Source organism: Elgaria multicarinata, chromosome 3 (genome assembly GCF_023053635.1).
Source record: "Elgaria multicarinata webbii isolate HBS135686 ecotype San Diego chromosome 3, rElgMul1.1.pri, whole genome shotgun sequence".
Classification (NCBI taxonomy): Eukaryota; Metazoa; Chordata; class Lepidosauria; order Squamata; family Anguidae; genus Elgaria; species Elgaria multicarinata.
In genome coordinates this window covers 138,009,283-138,024,204 of record NC_086173.1, presented here as the reverse complement: position 1 = coordinate 138,024,204, position 14,922 = coordinate 138,009,283, and the positions used below count along the sequence as shown (strand labels likewise).

Genomic DNA, 14,922 nt, shown 5'->3' with positions numbered 1-14,922 from the left:
AGTCATCATAGAGAGGGGATATCAGTAGCGAAATCACAACAAGTGACCAGGGTTTTGCCTCCCTTGCCACACAGTTCGGTAGCCCTTGTCGACAGGACGTGCACAAGCCATCTTGTCGGGTTCACATGTCATGAAAAGGCATCTGAAAACAAGCCACCCATCACCTCTGAATAGTCCTGGGTAGCTGTGGGGATGCCATTTAAATTCCCCACAATGTCCCAGAGAAACATTAGGTTGGGGGCATGGTGGGAAATATAAAAGGCAGTTAGATCCAACAACCAGGTGCTTTTTGGAGTGCCAGACCAGAATTTTTTTAGAAAGAGGGTCCAAAGCAGGTGTCATCAGCCCTGTGGAGTGTTCAGACATCTTCACATTCATTATCTTGAAATCCCTGTAAATTTAATCAGTACTATTATCCTAATATTACCCATGGTAGGCTGAGAGAGTGTCTCAGTTCGACGCAAAGGTGAGATTCAAGTCAGGGACTTCTTGATTTGTAGCTTAGTCTCCGAGTCACTATACTACACCAGTTCTACATCGTGGTCTCTATGCATCACACATATGGGCTTTGCGCCTGCGCAGAGACCGAACCGGAACCTACTATAGCTGAGTGGAATGTTTTTGGCGGGAACCCCTCCCCCACGCTACCATGCATGTCCATGGGGTTCCCGCCCTTACCTCAGTTCTTTGTCGTCCGCCATTGTGCCTAGACCTGTAGAACCGAACCTCTAGTGTTTTTCTCTTATAATTCTTCTTTTACCTTGTTCAATCTTCTTCTTCTTCTTAATCTCTCTTTATATTCTTCTCTTTCTAAAAAAAAAAAAAAAAGATTTTTTTTCTTGTTAGATAGTTTTTCTCCTCAGCAACTTCGGTCGCGGGTGCCTGAGCTGCATGGCAGTGAAGGCCCCTTTCCGTAAATGTGTTAAATGTGGAGCTAAGCTCCCTCCTACCGACGGACACTCCCTGTGTGTTCTTTGCCTGGGCGAAGGCCATAAAGTCGAAGCTTGCCATCATTGTATGGCCTTCACCAAACAGACCAGGAAAAATAGAGCCGACTGCCTTCGCGCCATCTTGTGGGAAAAAGCCCTCAGGGCCACAGACACAGCGAAGATGGACAAAACGGCATCAAATAAGTCCGTTGTTGACCGTAGCACCGAAGTGTGCGAGCAAACCAGAGCGGCTAATAGGGCACAGATACCCCTCACGCCTGGTCGGTCATTGGCGAGCTCCGCCGCCAAGAAAATCTCAAAAAAGGCCCGGACTCCCAATACTTCCTCCGAAATGGAGAAGAGAAAGAAAAAGAAGAAGAAGGATGCGGAAAAATCTTCTCTTGGGTCTTCCCGACCGTCCGAGTCGCCTCGGAGGCAAGCAACCCCTCCTACCGTACCGACCGTCTTGGTACCGAGGCCTCACTCGACGCTGAGGTCTCAGTCGATACCGATAACCACGCTACCGACAATCCCTCCCAGCTTATCGGAGGGTGAGCTATGCGATTCGGCCTCAGCAGCCTCAGTTCGAGAGCCTGTAAGACCTCAAGAGGCTCAGGAAGTTCTTCCCTTACCACCCTCGCCGAGACATACACCGAGGCGTGAATGGGACAGGGCTTTCCAATATTCAGACCCCCATTCTAGACAGGATTATTACAATTGGGATCGTTACCAACCTCAACGATATTTTCAAGGTGATCAAGGTTACCAATACCCACCGGAAGAGTATTATGCTCAGCCTCCACCAACATCGAGGGTCTGCCCGTTGCCGCTAGCGCCACCTTCGGTCCAACAGATGTCATCGGTATCGACTCATCGACACCGTAGCCATTCTTCGGTACCGCCCGCTGCGACCGCCACGATACCGATGCAGCAAGAACAACACCAGCTACAAGTGGTTACTCTATCCTCGCCTAAGGACAATTATCCTTCTGACTCCGACTCAGGGCTCTCTCCTACGCCGTCGATACCGTCTCCAGGCGATGCTGTTCACGATCAAGATCCTTCATCACTGTCGGACGATATGGTCAGATTTTCTGATCATATGCTCAGGATGGCCCAAGCACTCTGATTGGACATCCAACAAACAGACGACCCTGTGGACGATCCAATTTACAATGTTTTCCATGCCAAAACTAACTCAGCAATTGCCATTCCTCTTCCTCCTGCTCTAAAACAAACAGCGCAGCTATCATGGAAGACACCGGCCGAGACACAAGCTACGTCAAGGAGGTTAGAAACTCTCTATCGAGTTCAGGAAAGGGATGCAGGATTTTTAGCCCAGCACCCAAAACCAAACTCTATTGTTGTAGAGTCAGCTCAGGGTCAGTCGCGAAAAGCACATTCCGCCCCGTGGATAAAGAAGGCAGAAAATTAAACCTTACGGGCAGGTGGATTTACTCCTCTTCTTCCCTTGGTATCAGGGCCTCGACCTACGAGGCAACCATGGCCCGATACCAACTCTTTCTCTGGGAGAAAGTGGGGTCACTATGTGACTATCTCCCAGAGGACAAGAGAGAGTTGGCCAGAGTTTTTCAGGCGGAAGCCTCCGCCATAGCGAAACAGCAGCTTTCGACCGCTCGACATCAAGTCGACTGCCACTCAAAGAGTATGATGGGGGCCATATCTTTGAGAAGGCATGCCTGGCTAAGATCTGCTAATCTCGCATACGAGACCAAGTCCAGGATCGAAAACATGCCCTTCGATGGCGAGGGCTTGTTTAACAGTAAGACAGATGAGACCTTGGATTCCATCTATAAGGCTCACACAAAGGCGAAGAAAATGGGTTTCTCTGCTGCTCCTGCACAATACAAGCCGAGACGGTGGTCGAGGCCACCTATTCAACAACAGCAACAGCGTCCTCATTACCAAGGGCAGCCAAGGCAGCAACAGCAGCAGCTCCAAAGAAAGCGGCCGTACCAAGGCCGATTCCAGCAGGACAAGCGTCAGCCCGACTTTAGCAAAAAACAGCGGGTTTGACTTCTCCGTCCCAGATCCACCTCCCTTTGCGAACTGCCTAGCACCGTTTTACCATCAATGGGAGTCAATAACATCGGACTCCTGGGCTCGATGGCCTTCCTCCTTCTTCGGGGGTGAATGTAACGGCGCCATCCCCTCCTCTGCTTCTCGAGGTACAGACCCTACTAGCGAAGGGAGCCATCTCCCCCGTACCCGCAGAGCAACTCAACCAGGGTTTTTTCTCCCGCTACTTCACGGTCCCGAAGAAAGATGGAGGTCTTTGACCCATCATGGACTTAAGACAATTAAACAAATACATCACCCCGAAGAAGTTCCGTATGACAACGGTTACTTCTATTCTGCAGCTCCTACACAAAGGAGTTTGGTTCGCTGTGGTGGATCTGAAGGATGCGTACTTCCATATCTCCATCAGGAGGTCGCATCAAGCTTACCTGCGATTCTCAATCGGTGCGTCCCAGTTCCAATTCACCGTTCTTCCCTTCGGGCTTGCCACGGCACCGAGGGTCTTCACAAAGGTGATGGTGGTGGTGTGCGCCCACCTAAGACAAAAAGGAATCTATATATACCCGTACTTGGACGATTGGCTTCTGGTAGCGGACATCGATACCGATGCTGCTGTCTCGACACCAGGGCAGGGTTCGACACGCAAACCTGTCGACCCTCAAGATGACGGCGTGGAGAATAACATCCACTCCTCCCCTCGTACCAAAAATTTAACTGTGGACCATACATTGTTGGCCTCACTAAAGCCTTCAACAAGAAAGTCTTACATGACAAAGTGGCAAAGATTCCAGAAGTTTGCCTTAGAGAATAATCAACCATCAGAATCTTGTCCTATATCATTAATTCTTCAATACTTATTGACACTTTATCAGCAGGGACTCAAACTCACCTCAATCAGAGTTCACTTAGCTGCTATTACGGCCTACCATCGTGGCATGGATGGTTTTTCACCCTTTACACATCCAACAGCCAGAAAATTCCTAAAGGGACTTAAGAATACGATACCGACAGTAAAGTGTATCGTTCCACCATGGAGCCTGTCAGTTGTATTACAATCACTGACAGGTAAACCCTTCGAGCCCATGGCCTCAACAGACCTTAGGCTTCTGACTTACAAGGCTGTCTTCTTAGTGGCCATCACATCGGCTAGACGCGCAAGTGAGCTTAGAGCTCTCAGGATAGATGCTCCTTACACTATTTTTCACAAGGACAAGGTCGTGTTACGCACAGACCCTGCCTTCCTGCCTAAGGTAGTGTCAACCTGTCCCAGCATATCACTCTACCAGCCTTCTTCCCAAATCCTACGACACCTGTTGAGTCTTCATTACATACACTTGATGTAAGGAGAGCTCTTGCCTTTTACAAGGCTAGGACAGAGAATTTTAGGAAAACAAAGCAATTGTTTGTTTGCTATGGAGAGCCTTTTAAGGGACTCCCTGTTTCATGCCAGCGACTGTCACGCTGGATTGTAGAGACAATTGAACTTGCCTACTCTATCTCTAAGCTAGATCTTTTAAAGCCTGTGACAGCTCACTCTACTAGAGCCATCGCAACATCTGTTGCCTTCAGCAGAGGTGTTCCCCTGACAGAAGTCTGTAGAGCTGCAACGTGGTCCACTCCGTCCACGTTTGTTAAACACTACAGTTTGGACACCCGTGCGAGACAAGACTGCTCATTTGGGAGGACAGTGCTGTCAGAGATCCTGAGATGATGCACCAACCCACCTCCAAGGTATGTCAGCTTGCTACTCGCCCATATGTGTGATGCATAGAGACCACGATGAAGAAATGCAGGTTGCTTACCTGTAACTGTAGTTCTTCGAGTGGTCATCTATGCATTCACACAACCCACCCACCATCCCCACTTGGTGGTGTGAAACTTACAAATGACACAGTTTTATGTGGAATGTACTTTATTAAATTTACACTCATGTTTATGGGGGCACAATGTCGGACTCCTGTAAACTGAGGTAAGGGCAGGAACCCCATGGACATGCGCGGTAGCGTGGGGGAGGGGTTCCCGCCAAAAACGTTCCACTCAGCTATAGTAGGTTCCGGTTCGGTCTCTGCGCAGGCGCAAAGCCCATATGTGTGAATGCATAGATGACCACTCGAAGAACTACAGTTACAGGTAAGTAACCTGCATTTCATGTAAGGGAAGAAGGAGAGATGAAGGAAGCAGCAGAAAAGAGGAAGCTGTGGCAAATACTATGATTGTCTTTCAAAAGACGTTCAGCTATTGGGCGGTATAAAATACAATACATACATAAATAGATAGGAATGCTTCTAGTTCCAGCTTCTAAAGCAGGGGTAGCCCTCCTGTTTTAGCCTACAACTCCCATCATCCCTCACCATTAGCTATACTGGCTGGGGCTGATGGAAGCTGTAGGCTAAAACATCTGGAGGGCCACATGTTGACCACCATTCTAACATTTGTGAACATTTCGGTATCCCTGGTCATACATGAAAAGATACCTGTAAAGATACAGTAGCCAGACAAATCACTTCTTTTAATAGCGAATTCAGGTAGCGAGTGTGGATAACTTGGGGTCCTTGGAAAAAGAAGAAGAGATATAGGCCTGCTCAGGGAAACCTCAAGATTTGCAAAAACAAACAAAACCTTTTTAAAGAAGAACCAATGAGGCCTGAGCATGCTCACTAGCCATGGAATGTAGAGTGACAGTTGGAAAAGTAAAAATGAGATGTGGCGGATGAGCGGGAGAGTGGAATGCCTTTCTTGGTGAGAATGATTGGTTGGAACCTTGAACAGGAGCACTTCTTTTAAGAGGGAGGATACACAAGCACTATTTTGCTGCAAGTCCCACTCGTTCTGTAAGGACTTGTTCAACACTATGCCTTAATTCACAATTAGATTGAGAATGCTTCCCCAAAGTATTAGTTTTCATTTTTTAGATATCATGAGACGTGATGACAAAACTCTGTAGTACTAATACAACCATCCCTGGTTTCTATTGATAAGGCCACAGCTAGACCTAAGGTTTATCCTGGGATCATCCAGAGTTCGCCCCTGCCTGAGCACTGGATCCCCTATGTGTTACCTAGATGAACAGGTTTGACCCCTGGACGTTCCAGGGATAAACCTTAGGTCTAGCTATGGCCTAAATGGTTCTATAGCCCTTAATGTTATGAAGAAAGGCTTGTGTGTGTTTTTGCCAAAAATCCGGTGAAATTTCAAAGCCAGAGAGAAGCCTGAGCTGGATTCCCAGTAGTCTGAGGATGAGGCTTCAGTCTCTGATTCTTTGTCCCACTTCAGGATGAGTAAATTATGGGACAGAAGAAAAAATATAATTCAGATAGGCTTAACATTGTGTTACTTATATAATTAATACCAGTTTCTTTGAAGCAGAGTTTGAGTTTATTTATATGAGCTTGCGCTAGAATTTTTTAAATTGAAAGTATATACAGGCCTGCTGCAGGCACACATAGGCACAATTTCTCTTTCTACATGCAGTTACGGTAACAGAGTACATGAGAAACCTTTCTTCCTTTCTCCCAGGAAGACCAGAGCACTATGGGGGGGAAAGAGAAGCTTCTTTTTTCACTTTATGCTCCTTGCTGCCTTGCCTAGCTTCCGCAGCAGTAGTTTTCTTTTTGTTGTGAATTGATTGCGAAGGCGTTTGCCAATGACCAAAATGGGCCTTATAAATCCCTTTGTGTGTATGGAGCTTCACCCTCCACTGAAGTAATTGACTAATCCTTGCCTGTATTGAAACTCTTCCTGTGAACAAGAACTGCTTCTATCTAGGCAAACATAGTTATTTCTTAGCTACTGTAGAATAAATGGTTTCTGTATCACAGCTTCAAAAACATTTTGAAGTAGGTAGTTCAGCTTGTGGCTCTTTCCCCCCTTCTTACTAATTTGTACTAGAGTCGTGTTAAAAGTTTGGGTGTAGGATTGTGTGTGTGATTCTAACATTATGTAATAAATAGATACAATATTGCTTAAACTTGACAATCCGTCAGAGTGATTCTTCAAAGTGGCTACAGGCTGGGAGACCAATATAAAGGGTGTGTGCGCATGTACACGTACATGTACAATAAAATCATATTTTTATGAAAACAAAAAATCCACACAATAAAAAATCCACAAAAAAGGACTCAGTAATGTTTAAATTATGCCATTTATTAATGTTGTTATGTGGCTACATACCTTTTCTGATGAGAGCTCTGTTTGAAAATAATGCTGCCTATCTCTGGCATCTACATTTCAACATTCCTTCTAGGATTACATGCTACTTTGCTTAATGAGAACATTAAATTTCATCAATAGATCAAAAATCCTACTCTGTGCCTACTCTATGCCTTTTACCTTCTTTAGTTTTGTATTCTAAGCAGAGTGTATTTACCCTTGAAATAGTTTTTATCTCTGCTCCTGCTATTTTAGACCCTTTGTAGCGTCAATTAAAACCCCAGTGAGTGGAATGGTGGGTAAAGAATCTCAATCTCTCTCTCTCTCTTTCTCTCTCTCCCCCCCCCCTTTGCCATCTCCACCTCCCTTTGTATCTCCGTCTCTCTTTGGCCACTGAAAATGTAGGTCAAATTGCATCACCATAAAATGGAACAGTCAGAAAGGTGTTTGAAAAATGCTGACATCCTTAGCCTGGGGTGCATGCCGCTGTCTTTTGTTTACATTGAGAATAGCGATGTGGCGATGTACCTGTAAATGAACAAACCTCTTTTTTTAAGGTTAGTAGTGTGGCACCTAAATTACTAGTCAGATTAAAATTATATTTTATTTTTGCTTTCTTTGGGTAGTATATTGAAACTGCACAGATAAATGTGCAATAATTTACAGTAATGAAACATTAGGGAACTCTTCAGAAATGCCCTGTTTATGGAAGCCATAACTGTTTACTTTGAAAAATCCCCTCTCTTCCACATGTAGGTTTAACAATAGATTTTGCAGATTTTTTAATTCATGTGCTTTGTAATAATTAACTCCGTTTTTTGGATGTATATGAACATGCTTTACATATGGTTTAATTTATGCTTTGGACACTGTTTTCATGAGAAATATAATGTATATTCAGTTATGGGGAAACTATTGAGGGTTGAATGTATTTTAGTGGCTAATTTACCCATCTCTTGTATTAAACCTTTGGAGCAGTTAATTATAATAATTTCTGATCATAAAAAAATCAAGGTTGCCCGAGGATTTACTATAAAAATCCAAACTTTTTATTTCTTTCTTTGTATACAAAGTTTGGTATGAAATGTAAAGAAGCATTCAGATACTTTAATATATTCTCATTTGATATTAATGTAATTTAACTAACTAAACTTTCAGATAAATTAAGGAAGATTTTTATTGAGGTATCAATACAATGTCAGCATGTACACTTTTTGCAGTTTGGGTGTTTATATACTTCAGGTAGCTGTATTTATTTAAAGAGCAGAATTACTATATGTGAATACATCTTATTATCTCATTAACAATTGTGTCTACTTTTGAAGATTAACTGGAAGCTAAAAGGAAAATTACTGCAGATGGAGATGAATCTGCTACTGACAATAGCCTGTGATTGACTGTTAGGGCAGAAATAAGCCTGGATGTCTGCGTGCTGTAATTACACAGAGAAAGAAACATCAAATGGAGAAGTCAAATACTAGCGTGAATTCTTTTGAGTGCACTTTATTGTGGAAAGAGTTTCTTCTACAGGTTGTTCATTACTAGAACACTGAGATAGTTGCATTAAAGATACTGAAAGCCAGCAGTTGACAGGCAAATGCTATGCCTATAAATTAAAAGATTTCAGTATTGTTTATATGTTGGGCTACTTCTGGGAGTTTGTTGACATTCTGTCATCATGAATTACACAGCATTCCTTGAAATTATTCTTTTGTACCTCTGTGGTACAGCTTTACCCCAAGAAAATGAAAATTGTACCATCCTGGGCTTGGCCTTTATTTCTTGTAACCAGAGGACCAGGAGAGGATTGATTTTGCTTGTTGAAAGACACTAGATTCTGTTATTCAGTTCTCCATAAATATTTTTTAATTCTGTATACTTTACATTTAATTCTTAATTCTGTTTTTCAAATACAGAATCTACACTGATGAGAGTTTAGCTTCAAACAATTATATTCCAATAAGCTTGAGATCTTATTATTATTAGTATTAATTGGCCTGTGTAGAATAGATCAAGGTAATTTTAGTTATTTTCACTTCTGCATAAGACAACAAAAACTTATTATTGTAACACTGATTGTTACCATGTGTTTTATTGCAGATTTAATCAAACATAAGAAAGCGGAAACTTCCACAGTCCAGACAGATGATGATCAATTGATATATCAACCCTGAGTTTTACCAGACTTTTAAGGTACTGTGACCTACTAACCTATATATATATTCCTCAACTATTATGTCTGTGTACTACAGATGTAAGAGACACGGAGACACAAAGGCCAGCAAGACACTGAAAAAGACAGACACACAGTAATATTAAGAGCTGCTAGATGTGGAGGATTTTTTTTTTAATGAGAGAGGGGTGCATGACTATACAGCCCATAATTTATTTTGGCCAGTAATACTATCTTCACCTACGGTGATGTTTAACTACAGGTCACAAATAAAGAGTGGAAGGATAGTCTTGCTTTGGTGGAAATACATTAAAAATAATGTATTTTTAATGTTTTAATATTGGAATATATTTTAAACTGTTGTATATTTTTATTCATAGGTTTTAAAATGTATATGTTTTAAATTTTGTAAGGCCGCCTTGAGGCCCGGTATTGGGCAAAAGGTGGGATACAGATGATGATGATGATGATAATGTATACCTCACCTTTCAGTTGAATGATCTCAAAGCAACAGATTGTAGTAATACAAAACAAAACACAACATACATCCTCATACACATATATATACAAGCAAGCAACCTTTTGAGGAGTGAAACCAAGAGACAGTGGCATGACCAAAGATGTGCAATGATTTACACTCTGGATCATATCCTACACTTTGAGCACTGTGTTACATTACATAAATTGAAACACGATCAGCATCTGCTTACGTGTTTTCTCCATTTGTATTAGCAAATATAATAAATGAAAAAGAGACTGGTCACGTTCAGCTGTTAAGCTAAGCCATACTTTAGTGTGATGAGAAGGAGCTGCTGTAAGCCTTGGACTTGTCCATTTCCATCCCACCTCCGCCAGTGCAGCTGCAAGGAGGAGTTTGGAAGCTTTTGCTTCCGATTTCAAATTAAACACAGTTTCATCTAAACCTGTTGCTTAAACCTGTTTCAAACTAACCATAGTTAAGATTAATCACAATTTGTCAGGTTTGGACAGCACAACAGGCTGTGGTTAATCTAAAACATAAGGGAAAGCTTTCAAACACCTCAAGAATGCAACAGTGTTGGAAGGGGAAAGGTGTGAGCCTGTGGCTTCTTCTCTTCTTGGCTTCTCCATGCTAAACTATGGTTTAGTGTGATGTCTGAGTGTGGCTAATATGTTTTGCCTCAGGTGGTAGAATATGTTGGCAATGTTGGAGAAGATAAAACTATACCATAATATGATGCTTTTCCTTATCTCATTTCAGTTCTTTTTTTATTCATTTTTTTAAGTTCTGGAATTCTTTGGTTGTGTAGATTTATATATATGGTAAATAACTCAGCCTCCAGTTCTCTGAATTATATGTGTCTACTTTTGTTCTCTGAATTGCTCCTCTGGCTATCACTTTCATTGTGTGTGTATGTGTGCCCAAGCAATAGGTGAACAAGGAATAGGATGGCATAGAGAAAGGGCTATGCAATCGTGCAATGCTGTGGACTTGCCCACCGTCGATTGTGACCCCCAATTGAGTTTTCTGTGGCTCTCTGATCCTTCATAGGAATAATGTTCCCCATGCCTAGTTTAAATGTGTGTTTTTCCTTTTTCTTGACAATGTTATAAGATGGAATTTAACAACTATGATTCTGGAGTCCTGGTTCATAGAATCTAGCCTATTTTAGTAAAATAAATTTTGGCTATGATTTATACTTTTAAAAAATACATTATTCTACCAAGCCTGTCTTGCTTTATGAAACTGAAAGAAGTAAAACATTTAAGTAACAAATATAATCTTAAAGAATGTTAGTCACAATATAGATCCCCTCCTCACTTTAAAATATGTATTCTCATGATGCTCAGCCAAAAAAACTCCTTGAGAACCCTTGTATCTATAGTAGTTTTAGGACATGTTATGAACAGAGGAGCATATTATGTTAGTCTCAGTTGAATGGTCATTGTTGTCTATGCATCACTTTGTCAAGAAATTGTGCAAAGTGGCAGTCTAATCATGTCCACTCAACGCACAGTGGCCTGGTTCAGACATAATTGGAAAACATGGTTTACACAGTGACTCTGTTTAGATGACATGTTAAGCCATGGTGGTTAAGCATTTTGAACTAAACATGGTTTAGTGTGTCATGTGAACCATGACTTATCACATTGTGTCAACCATTCCTAAACATGATGTCTACATAACCACAGTTTAAACATGCTCACGAACCATTTGCTGCAAAAGGTTTAGTGGCCTAACCATGGCTTAGCATGTTGTCTGAACAGGCCCATTATGCATGAGTCTGCACAAGCCTCTGGCTCGCCCTTTCACAAGCTATCCAAAGTTGGAACTATGGCTTGTTTAAACTATAACTAGTGGGAACAACCTAGGATCAAAATATGGTTTATACAATACAATTAATAGCTTCAATCACATTTGCAGAGAAAATTGTAATGACATTGTTGAATTCTCATGCATCATATTTGAATATTCATATGTTCAATTCCAGGATTTTTGACTGGCCTTCCTCAGGCTCATATCCAACTATCATTTTCCTTCCCTTTGCTTCTTGAGTGATACCTGTAAACAACACACACTTTGTTGAAATGGTTAATTTAGTTTATCTAGGTTCTAGAATATTATGTGGCTAACATTATAGAAGTTCCTCCTGCCTCTGCTCTGTATCTTCAGTGTTTAGTGTAAAATACATTTGAGCTAGCATCTGTAAGATATACGACAATATCATGCAGCTGCTGTTGCCCTTTTGAACATGGTGGTGGTGGGGTTGTAATAATAATAAAAAGATTTTGTCGGCCTTGTGGTTAAGAGAGTTTTACCAAAGTCTTGATCGTTTTTGAGGGGAATGATAATTTTTGGAGGTAGATCATTTTTATTTCTATTTCGTAGATAAAAACAGACTCTTTAGAAACAGTGACTCACCAAAGGCTAGCCACTAAACTTGTTATTCTTGTTCCTGTTTTAGATGTGTAATACATTCCAGAGAATTAGGGCCAATAAAAGTAAGTTATGTTCTTATGGAAAGCGCAGTTAAAAGTTAGTATTAATGCATTCACAAAAGCATTAACAAAAATGTTGTATTAAAAGTTTCATTCACATAGAAGCTGAATTCCTGCCACACCACCCTAGTTCAATTAAAATACTTTGTTGGGAGATATGATTTTATTTATTCCAATATGTTTCTTGGGATGGGAATTCTCTAAATGAGGGAAGTCGTTGAGAAAACCATGCTCTTCAAATAAATTGCATCTATAGATTTAGGATTATGATAGGCCTTTATCATAACCCTGCCTTATTAGTGCCAACACAAACTTGCACCCACAGCAAGGCTTTAGGGCTTATAAAGGCAAGTGAAGCAGAGCTGGATATTGCTATTCCACTTACTGAGGATGGGATGCTGCTTTATGTGTTGTAATACAAAGCTCTGCTTATGCCACTGAAGCTAAAGCAGCAGCATAAGTCTAGGTAGCCATGCAGTGGTTGAACCCTTTATCTTTTTTTACGTATGAAAATATTTACGTACCTAACATAAGCTACTTTTGTTTGTGTTTCACCATGGTTTTATGCTTCATTGTTTGTGGCTGTTTTCTGTTCTCTAAATTACCTAGGGCATTTGAGCTAAAGTTTATGTCTTCATATTAGTTATTAAGTTGGCTTCTGCTTGTTGCCTTTACAGCAGGATGGTATAGTATCTTATATTTACATTTTCCTAACAAGTTAATGCCAGTCATATAGTATGATGTTCTTTTCATATTTTCTGTGTCATTTAAAATCATAAAAGTTAGTTGCAGAATTAAGCCGCCTGAGTGTTGATTTTGGCCAGGTGGTTGGATCATGTAACACCTGTACTGTACCAGGTGCCCTAATTACCCAGGCATTTTCGAGCCGAATTTAAACGGAAAACCCTTAAATGCTTTGCAACTAAATTATTTGAAGAACCACTTTCACCCGTACCATCCTGCCCACATTTTAAGATCAGCAGTGGAGGCTCTTTGACGGCTGTTACGTTGGCGAGGACCTATTCTCCAGTGGCTCCACTACTCTGGAGTGGGTTACCATTTGGGGTCTTTCAGGCCTTTAGGAAACGTCTGAAGATCCATCTGCCTTTTCTTAATTGATTTATTGGACTGTTCTTTGCTTTTAAATACAGTGATGTGGTAGTACTGTTTGGGCCAGATGTTGTGTATTTTTGCTGTTTTATTATTTAATTTCATTGCATTTGTTACATTTCTGTATTGCCCAATAGCCAAAGCTCTCTGGATGGGTTACAGAGATTAAACCCTTTAAAATACGTTATAAAAACCACGTAAATACAAACATATAAAAAGACAGCACACACAGAGACACACATATATCTAAAACAATTTTAAGCAATCAACAATAAGAAAAATCCAGGACCTAATTAAAAACTCATCATATGTTGCCAAACGCCTCAGAGAAGAGGAAGGTCTTAACCTGGCGCCGAAAAGTTAACGTTGGCACCATGTTAGTCTCATTGGGGGGATCATTCCATAATTGGGGGCCCTCCATCTTCCAAGACTCCCTTTACATTATTGTATGTGATTTTATTATGGAAGCTGATTTGGGAGGGCTTTTGCTTTAAAGGAGAACTAGAAATATGTTAAATAAATAATCATAGAATCATAGAATAGTAGAGTTGGAAGGGGCCTACAAGGCCATCAAGTCCAACCCCATGCTCAATGCAGGAATCCACCTTAAAGCATTCCTGACAGATGGTTGTCCAGCTGCCTCTTGACTGCCTCTAGCGTGGGAGAGTTCACGACCTTCCTAGGCAATTGGTTCCATTGTCGTACTGCTCTAACAGTGAGGAATTTTTTCCTGATGTCCAGCCGGAATCTGGCTTCCTGTAACTTGAGCCCATTATTATTTGAATAGTTTTATTAAGCAGAAAAAATGAAATCTTTTGCATGAAGTACTTCAAATTTTCCATAAGATCGAAACATCTTTTTATTTCTGATGTTTTAATTTTATCTGGGAGGTAAGTTTTGGATCATATCTGATCCACTGTTTCAAAATGCTCAGGTGGATTACAATATATATTATTTTACATTGGTCTCTGTGCATCACATCTATGAGTTCTGCACCTGTACAGAGCCTTAGAATGTTTTACAGCTAAGACTCCTACGCATGAAGCCTGCTGTCCCTCCACTCCACACAAATGCCTAGAGGGCACAGTCTTTCCTTTCCATTCAGTTTTTCTTCGACTGCCACAGCTTCAGCGTTGTTGAGACCTTTTGTGTGCTATATTGCTATTTTTTTTTCCTGGTGGTTGAGCAAAGTCTTCTCGGTTTTTTATTCTTTCTAACTATCTTCTATCTTAATTTGGCTTGCTTCACGCTTTCAAACATTTTAACTTTTTTTTTCCTTTCATGTGGTGCTGTCTTTGTGGGCCCCTCCAGTGGCCTATAGTCCTTTAGGCCTTTTTCCATAAATGTGTGGACTGTGGGCATAAGTTACCACTAAGAGATGGCCAGATTCTCTAGGGTATGTGATAGAATGGTGTACATATTGCCAAGATTTTAGAAAAGAAACACAGTGTACCCATTCTTCCTGCTTTCATGCAGTGCTGCGGGAGTGCGCCCTGCAATTGGTGGACCTAGTAAAACAGTTAGCATTGTGACTAAGGCCTC

General features: G+C 41.3%; 1 protein-coding gene across 1 annotated transcript in view; it reads left to right on the top strand.

Moving 5' to 3' along the window:
* Positions 1-9,084: 9,084 nt before the first annotated feature.
* Positions 9,085-14,922, top strand: part of ATXN7 (ataxin 7) — a 106,429-nt gene continuing 100,591 nt past the window's right edge. The window contains exons 1-2 of the mRNA XM_063122059.1: positions 9,085-9,134; positions 9,219-9,311. The gene's annotated coding sequence lies outside the window, so the exon portion shown is untranslated. The remainder of the gene's footprint in view (positions 9,135-9,218; positions 9,312-14,922) is intronic.